The following is a 9,716-nucleotide window of genomic DNA, read 5'->3' as shown; positions in this document are numbered from 1 at the left end:
GCAGCAGGGATGTTATATAAGTACTCATCCCACTGGATCATTGCGAGAAATCAGGAGATTCCCCCATCTTAGCTGCTGCATAGCAGGTGTCCCACTAAGTGTGCTCCAGGCTCTTACTTTCTTCATTAGCTGCTGCGTTCAAGTATTTCTCTCTTCTTTTTCTGTTCTCTCATTCAAAGGTGGATTATAGCAACAACAATAAAGTCCCAAGAGCTGCTGAAGTTCTCCAGAAAATTAGCATTCAATATGTTATTGGTCCATCTATGCACCTAGTAACCCGTCAGATAATGAAATAAGAAGCCTTATCTCGTTCGACACAACATTATGACTAACATCTCTGGACCCCATTTATTACCGCACTGCTGCTCAGGGGACCCCCAGATGTGGCACAACAGTTTAGTTTATAATGCAGAGTAACAGGGAAACTCATAATCACCAACAAGGGAAACATCTGTCTGCTTAGTCTGGCTTCCATAAATTAAAAATTTCAAACTATCAGTGTTACGTTGCTTACGGTTGAAGATGGAGGGAAATCGGGAAGCAGGAACTGAAATCAGCTAGGTCACACTTAGCGGACAAAGGTCTCACTGGCATCTAAAATGCACAAAAAGGGGCAGGTAGTGGCAGAGAGCGTTAAACATACACAGTAGCACGCACAAGGACCCAGGCTCAAGCCTTCGGTCTCCACCTGCAGAGGGAAAGTTTCATGAGGGCTGAGGCAGGACTGCAGGGGTCTCTCTGGCTCCTTGCCTCTCTACCTCCTCCTCCCTGATCAACTTCTCTCTGTCTCTATCCCATAATAAATAAATATTTTGAAAGAAAACGAATAAAATGCATACAAATAACACTTCCCCAACTTTCACTTTTGTAAGCTGTTTGGAGCCTAACACAGTGAGCTCCCTGCAGCCCGATCTGCCAGTTGTTAGCACTTCGCTGAGGGCTAGGAAGATGGTTACATGTCAGAGCACAAAACTTGCCCAGTCCCAACCCTCAACATTATCGCCAGAGCTGAGGGATGTTCTGCTGTCTCTGCCTCTCTCTCTTTCCCTTCACGAATACAAATAGTAAATACTTGCGAAAACTGTTCAAGTATTTGAAATGTGAGAGGCTGCGGACCTTACTACCCTGAAGACCTGAACTTCATCATTTTCCATCATCACAGCAGTGGTTATCTGACCCAAGAGGGTTCACATGGATGGGGGACTCCATTTTTAAACTCTGTTTCTAAATGCACCTGTCACGGGGGATGGGGGCTTCCACTTGGAGGACTCTGCTCCATGGTCAGCTCTGACCATGGGTGCTGAGAATCCCAGTCTGTAATGGAAGCAGGAGAGCAGGTTAGTCAGTGGAAAGAACAGTCCTTGAAGGTCCAAGAGTTTGCATTTGAGTGTCAGCTCCATCCCTTACTACCCATTGGCTTGATTGTTTGCTGCAGCTTAGCTACAACTAAGCCTTGCCTTCTAGTTAGAGGGAAACCAATTACTTCTGTGCGACGGTTATGTGCTTATTGTTCTGAGGTTAAAAGAGATAAGGGATGTAAAGAGCTTGGAGTGTGATGGACTGTTTCAGTAAATATGGGCTTTCCTTCTAGGTGATGCATCTGAACAAAGTGCATACACACACACACACACACACACACACACACACACACACACACTAGAACATTTAGAGAAAAATGCTAGAACTAAAAATACAAAGAGATAAAAATGAATGCAGGATGTAACAAACAACCATAATAAAAATCAACTCTGGAGGTCGGGCGGTAGTGCAGCGGGTTAAGCGCAGGTGGCGCAAAGCACAAGGACCAGCGTAAGGATCCCAGTTTGAGCCCCCGGCTCCCCACCTGCAGGGGAGTCAATTCACAAGCAGTGAAGCAGGTCTGCAGGTGTCTATCTTTCTCTCCCCCTCTCTGTCTTCCCCTCCTCTCTCCATTTCTCTCTGTCCTATCCAACAATGACGATAACAATAATAACTGCAACAATAAAACAACAAGGGCAACAAAAGGGAATAAATAAATAATTTTAAAAAACTAAAAAATAAATAAAAGTCAACTCCGTCTATGCTTTGGAACACAGGAAAGAGTCTGAAAGAGAGAAAGTGAGCCCTATAGTATTTGGTTGCTCTGGGTTTGTTTGAATTACAAAGGCAGGAGTCATGTCCAGGTATTGGATCTGAATTTTGCAAGTAAGCTTACTGTTTATTTGGTTTGTGTAGATGTCCTGATACTTAATGCAACAGTGTTCAAGGAGGACAAGTTAGCACAGAAACTTGATAGGGGAGTCAAGACGCCTCCACCTGAATCCTTCAGAAAAGAACTGGTGTGGGCCTAGGTCAGGTGTTACTGGTCGATGCAGTGGTGTCTCTGAAATCCCCAGCTGGTTATAAAGGTCAAACCCATGTTCTGAGGGGAAGCAGGCAAAGGGAAGAGGATCTGTAAAGGGACCCACATTCTTCTACACTTTTCATGGACCAGGCATCAACTGAGCTCATTACACCCTTTTGAAATAAGCCCCAATGAGTTAGTTACCTTACAGAGGCATCCTACTGTTTGACAGACAACAAAATGAAGCCTGAAGAACTAAATACACTTTTGGGGGCTTGGGAGGAATTTTTTTATGTTTATTTTGCTTTGTGTTAGCCTAGCCAAGTTTAGAATTCATCTTTGAGCCTGACTGAATCATTTCTGCCCTATTCCGATATGTGAACACATTCATTAGAAATGCTGGGGGGGGGGGGAAGAAATGCTGGAGAGTAGTATCTTTTGAATTATCATAAGAAGTAGCAGAGACTAATGAGAATGCCTGTGGATGCTTCTGTGAAGACCGCAGTTAAGACTTGTTCAAGTTCTCACTCAGTGCTTCTCTGTGGTCAGTGCTCTAATCTTGAGAAATCTCGTGTTCCCATATAACCACACCCTAATCTTTTTAAATAAAAAATTTTATCTTGGATTTTTTTATAGCATAGTTTCAGACGAGATGGGGTGTGTTCAGGGTGGCGTGGCCATAAACCGTAGCATACTTTTCATTATATAATAAATGCAATGTGGCCTTTTTGATTTCCTTCAGGGCCATCAGAAAACTAAACATTTGCGTAAATTCAGAAAAGCGCCACTGTGACTTTCAATCATTTTCCATTTCCATGCTGCCTCCAAACTTCCTGATTCCAGCTGGGATTGTGATCAAAAATGCAAAAACATATGTAGAAAAGTTATTCTTGTGGAACATCTGACCGGAAACAGGAAATGCAGGATATCTCATGGGACTGACTGCTATCAAAATATCCCTAGTCCAGCCCAGCCATGTCAGGAGGTGTTTGCTCCCCAGATAAAGGAAATCATAAGAATTTCTGTGCTGGACACATTGCTGAGAAATGCTAGAGGGCAGAAACGCCCCTTGTGTTTCTGGTCCCTTGACCACACTTATTGTCACTATGTGACTTCACAAAGTCTTAGCAATAAATCCTGGAACTTCTGCTAGCCTCAGAGATGCATCTAAAACCAAATCTTAATAATGCAACTTTGATCCTATCCTTTAGCAAATCTTCTCTGTGGAGAAATTTCTGAATTGGGAACCATGTGTTCACAGCTTACTCCATCCTGAGGCACAGCAAAAGAAAACCAACTTTTCTTTTTATTCATTTGTTTATTTGGATAGACACATCTACCACCCAGTCCCCCAAACCAACTTTTCTATCTGAATTTAAAGCTAACTATTGAATTTTCCCTACAAACCTTGAAAATACCTATTGGTTTCCCCTACTAGGATAATTAAGACATATATTTTAATCTCTTAACAGGCCTCATCCTCTGCTTCTAGTTAAATCACAATAAATAGAAGAGAGAAACACTCTTCATGAATTCTAGCTAGGTATTCTGAACATATCTAGCATTGGCACAGAGCACAAGTCGAAAAGAGATCCCTTGGGGCCAGGTGGTGGCATGATTGGTTAAGTGCACACATTACAAGGACCTGGGTTCAAGTCCCTGGTCCCTACCTGAAGGGGGAACACTTCAGGGTAAAACAGGGCTGTAGGTGTCTCTCTGTCTCTCCCTTTCTATCTCCTTCTCTCCTCTCAGTTCCTCTCTGTCTCTATGCAACAATAGATAAATAAATATATTCTAAAAAAGAAAAAGGATACCTTTAAACCTCCACTGGGCATAAGTATGTATATTTGCTTTTTAAGAAGTGGAGTATAAACAGGCACGCTGAGAGCCAAAGTGTTTCATGAATAAAAAAAGATTCTACACACACACACACACACACACACACACACACACACTCTCTACATATAAAACTTTCCCCAATGGATTTATGTGAATGTGAACTCTATTTACTGTTAGTATTAAGGAAATAGTGGCTTTTTAACAAGTTACTCATGCCTGGAAAAAATCCCAGTTTTGCAAGTTATCCAAGATTCTTTGCCAACTGTCCGTGGGAATCACTGGGATGGGAAAAGTTCAAATTTGTTCTAAAAGAACATATTTAATGGAAAAAAAATTTTTTTTAAGTAGAAGAAAAGCAGCAACCTACTGTGCTAATCTTTTTGGTTAAAAAGGAATACAGTATGCCCTGGTTGCTTTATTTATCTTTCATATTATTTTAAGGAAAGAGGGGAAAAAAAGTCATCTATGTGTATGGCTACCCATAAAGTTACTTTTAGGACTTTATTTCAGGAATCCAAAGACATGAGGACTTGCTGATTTTGGTTCAAAAGCACATGGGACCCTTGGTCTGAAGTCAGACCACGCGAGTTGATGCCTGCTTCTTTCACTGTCTCAAAGCTCTTTTCTGGACTACTCCCATCCAACATAAACTCCAGTGACAGTCTTTTGACCAGTTTCACAATTTCAGAAGCCAACATTATAAGCCACTGACTACTGTGTTGAAAAGAAAAGAAATAGAAAGAAAAAAAAAAAAACCAGTGAGCATTCTACCTTTTTCTAGAATCTACCTGGTGACAGGCTGTGTCCCAGACACTTGTCATATATTCATTCCTTTGCAATGCTCAGAACTGTATCTGTTAGACAAGTTAACATTAAAAAAAAAAAAATTGTAGTTGGGTGGTAGCGCAGCAGGTTAAGCGCATGTGGCGCAAAGCATAAGGACCAACGTAAGGATCCCGGTTCGAGCCCCCGGCTCCCCACCTGCAGGGGGGTCGCTTCACAGGCAGTGAAGCAGGTCTGCAGGTGTCTTATCTTCCTCTCCCCATCTCTGTCGTCCCCTCCTTTCTCCATTTCTCTCTGTCCTATCCAACAACAATGACAATAATAATAACTACAACAATAAAACAACAAGGGCAACTAAAGTGAATAAATAAATAAATAAAACCTAAAAAAAAATCTATTCATGGGTTAAAGTCATAGATCACCAGGTAGTGTGCATGTTTTGCTACTCATGTGGCCTTGGTTCCAGTTCCACTACCGTCTGAGAGGTGCTATGGCATAGGACTGTGATGTCTCTCCCTATGAAAATGTGGGCCAGAGCAGTGACATCCTGTGTGTGCAAGGCCCGGCTCTGCACAGCTGAAAACTGTTCCCCAGCCCTGTGTAGATTCTAAGTGGCAAAGCCTGGCTAGGGACCCAGGTGGGCTGAGCTCAAGTTCCTACTTTTTTTTTTCCCTCTTAAAACCTGCTGCTGCTGAGAGAACGCATTACACAGTTTCTCTCACCCAGAAATCTTATTAGACTACATTACATTTTAATGTGGTTCTGACTTGATATGAGAGAAACTATTCCTCCTATGATCAGAGTGGGGAAATGGAAGCTTGGCTTTTCCATTTGTGGAAAAAAAAAAAAACACACAAAAAAAAAACAGATGAAAGTGACCTTGTGGCCATTGACAATAGACAATGGTATGTCTATTCTCATTTTATTCTTAAAATAAATAAATAAATAACAATTTTTAAGGGCCCGGGTGGTGGCGCACCTGGTTCAGTGCATGTATTACCATGCACAGGGACCCAGGTGCAAGCCCCCAGTCCCTCCCTACCTGCAGGGAGGAGAGCTTCATGAGCAGAGAGGAGCAAGGCCACAAATGTCTCTCTGTAACGCCCTCCTTTTCTATCTCCCCTCCCTCTCAATTACTTTCTGTTCTGTCAAATAAAATAAAGTTTAAATTTGAAAATAATAATGGTTTTTAATGCACTTCCAATGAATTAACTCAGGGTCTTAACACATGCAGGATCCTGTTGGACAGCTTCCCCTCCCTCAACTCTTTCATTTATTTAGAGAGAAAGGAGAGGAAAGAGACCACAGCACTGGTCCACCATCCATTAAGTTCGCATGAGTCCTGCCATGTTTTGTCCGCACTGGAAGTCAGGTCCTCCTTCATGGTAAGAATCGTGATTTACGAAGCGAGTGTTTCTCAACCTCTTACAATTGATTCTTTTTGAAGGATGCTTGAGTAGAAGCATAAAATGTAATCAGGCTCATATCTGGAAATAAGTCTTATCTCAATAAACAAAAGTTTATTTAAAAAAAATAAAAACAGTAACAGTCTCCCAGAAATAAGCCTAAATATTTAGTGTCTAAAAGACCGGTAAAAGTTTTGGGGCCGGGTGGGGACATACCAGGTTGAGTGCACATGTTAAAATGCACAAAGGTCCATGTTCGAGCCTCCAGTCCCCACCTGCAGGAGGAAAGCTTTGCTAGTGGGAAAGCAGTGTTGTAGGCGTCTCTGTTTCTTTCCCTCTTGATCTAAAAAAAAAAAAAAAAAATTTCCTATATGACCTGTCCAAGTTATAAGCCAAGAAGCCTTAACTTAAATATTTTCCTGACAGGAAACTCAGTCTTTAGCTGAGATATAGTATCTTAATATTTACACACACTTAAAACACAGTTTCTGAAGTACATTCAGGCTAGTAGTATTTGGAACATGACTTTGTTAATGCCTTGAAATGCAGCATTTTGTACAATATTTTCACTGGGTAGAGTTCCATTGGAACAACACGGAGAAAGTTTATGTCACTGATTCTAGTTGTAATTTTTATAGGAAAAAATGGTAGTCAGCATTATTTCATCTTAGGATTCACAATACAGCTTTAATTTCTAAAAGAAATTGTTATCAAGAAATTTCTAATTGTTATCAAGAAATTTCTAATTGTTATCAAGAAATTTCTATTAAGAACTACACAATTCACAGAAGTAATAAACATATACTTTCTTTTTAAAAAATGTAGCCTTAGCCATTTAATTTTCTTTTATTAATTTTGATTTATTTATTTGTTTGTTTATTGGATAGAGACAGTCAGAAATCTAGAGGGAAGGGGGAGCTAGAGAGGGAGAGAGACCGAGAGATACCTGCAGCACTGCTTCATCACTCACAAAGCTTTCCCCCTGCAAGTGGAGACCAGGGGGCTCGAAACTGAGTTGCTGTGCATTATAACATGTGTGCTCAACCAGGTGCACCACCACCTGCCCCCCACCTTTCAGTTTTCTAAAATCACAGAAGAATTTGTTTGTTTGAATGAATTTGTTATTTTGCATGTCATCCTTAAAAATGCAGGTGGCATTTTTAAATTGATTGAGAAAAAAGTGAATGGCTAAATTCCTTTCAACTCAGTGACTGTTAGTGGACAAAAAAAGAAAGAAAAAAGAAGTTAGATTCCTCCTTTATGTCATTTATCAAAGCAAATTCTAACTATACTAACATTGATATGAGAGAAGAAAAGGAGCGAGTGAATAATTACTTGCACTAAATTAGTGACTATATGTTCAAAAATGACTTGGTTACAGATATTGCAAGATAAGTCCAAAGGAACAGTGAGTGATAGATTGATTTCACATTAGACAGACAAAATAATGACAATAATAAGCTTTGAAGCAGTCTCTATGAGCAGTCAGGAAATGTCTTAACTGGTAGATTTCTGGATTTCATACCTGGGATTCCAGGTTTGATCCCTGCATTCCATATTCCAAAAGGGTACCTTTACGTGTCTCTGCTTATGATCTCTCTCTCTCTCTTTCACTCTCTCTCTCTCTCTGCCCTCTTTCTCACATTCATAAGTAACAAAGTACACCATTAAAAAGTTAAAATTACATTTTCAGAAATTGCTATAAGTAAACTTGTGTATCATATTAAAAATATTTTATTTATCCAAAGATAATATCCTTTATCAATAAAATGGCCTTCCAATCTCATAAGAAAATAACCAACACCTTGATGGAAATTTGGTTAGCAAACTTATGAGTGTGAGTATAACTTTGTAAATTAGAAGATGTGAACTAAAGAAATTTGTTACCGTTTCCACTTTTATGAGATTGGCATAAGCTAGCACCGTGAGTGACCCATTGTGTGTGATGGGGCTATCAGAGAGCACATTTAACCTAAACAGCTTTATTGAGAGGAGCCCTAATTACTAATCTTTGTTCTTCTTTTCCTCAAAAACATATGTGCAACTTCGGTCTTTGTGAGTTTTGTTTCAATTGACAACTGATTCCGGTTAAATTTTAGAGAAATAGGAAGAATGGAAATAGAATACAGTTAATACAGTTGTGAACATTCATCTCTTAGCCTTACAGAAACTGTCTCTTCTTACTTTAAATCATAACTGGGAGTACATTTTTCTGGGGACACTCTTGCTTTAGAGGTGTAAGCAAGGGATCTGAGTCAAGGAATGTCTTCCTAAATCTGATGGAAACCCTCACCATGTCAGTCATTATCAAAAACTTTTCGTAAAGTCGAACATTTAGTCTCACCTACTTTTAATACTTAGAACTGAAGTAACCTTTCCCTAAGAGGGATTCAGCATGATCACAGAGCACTCTGTTTTCTGGAATAAAAAACAATGGCCATTTTATTATTTTGGCACGCCATAAACTCCCAAAATAAATTCAAGGTGGGGGGGGGGGCGCGGCACGGAGAATCAATCACTCTGCAAATGCATTTGCAAGACATCATGAATAAAATGGATAAAATGCAGCTATCTATCTTCTCGGCACCTGTTGAATTGTTGTACTTACCCATTAGCACTCCATTTAATACCAGAAGGCAGTTAATAAATTCTTCCTTCCTGTTCAGGAAATGGACTAAAAGACACAAAATTAGCTTTTAAATTTTAAAGAATTAAGATCTGCGCTGCTGACTTGTCCCTTCCCTCTTCAGTTACCTGGGAGAGTGAGCCTTGTGCTTTGTAAGGCTGATCCCGTTAAGATCTCAAGCCTCAGACTTCACTTCTAAAAGACGCAACCCCTGTCCTCCCTCAGATCTTTCTCAGGCAAGATCCCAGCTTGGATGATGGTCTAGGCCTCAGGCCCCAGAGGCCACAGAGGTCAGGCTTTTGTACTGAGATGTTGCCTGGACTTCTTTACACTCTTTGTCTGATAAAAGATAGCAGTGGCTTTTTCTTGCACTGTCCACACCCCACCCCCAACTATAAGCACAAAGACCTGCCCTCCTGAGAGGGGATAAACCAGACAGGGACATCTTTATGGCTTCCATGGAGATTTAATATGGCTATTCTGGATTTAAGAAACAAAAAAAGCAAATTGTTTCAGAAAATAGAATTGCAAGGGTTTTTGATTCTTTGCAAAAGAATCCCAATGTGAGAAAAAAATGCATATATTGAGGTATAAAAATAAAATCTCTTGGTGGATAACATTCTTATGTAAAGCAACTATGCAGCTTTTCAATAGAGAGATCCACATAGAATTCTTGAACTGGTACTATGGACAAGCAGTTAGAAGGAGAAAAAACTATCTGGAAAGACAATATTCACAT

The 9,716-nt window shown here is 40.2% G+C and overlaps 1 long non-coding RNA gene across 1 annotated transcript; it reads right to left on the bottom strand.

Annotated features, from left to right (window-relative positions):
* Positions 1–1,198: 1,198 nt before the first annotated feature.
* Positions 1,199–8,771, bottom strand: LOC132534928 (uncharacterized). The gene is made up of 2 exons (XR_009546689.1): positions 8,700–8,771; positions 1,199–1,314 (listed from the first exon to the last, which is right to left on the bottom strand). It is a non-coding gene; the product is annotated as an uncharacterized LOC132534928 (long non-coding RNA).
* Positions 8,772–9,716: the final 945 nt, after the last annotated feature.

Source organism: Erinaceus europaeus, chromosome 20, assembly GCF_950295315.1.
Source record: "Erinaceus europaeus chromosome 20, mEriEur2.1, whole genome shotgun sequence".
Classification (NCBI taxonomy): Eukaryota; Metazoa; Chordata; class Mammalia; order Eulipotyphla; family Erinaceidae; genus Erinaceus; species Erinaceus europaeus.
The sequence above is the reverse complement of the archived record's forward strand: the minus strand, read 5'-3'. Positions and strand labels throughout refer to the sequence as shown.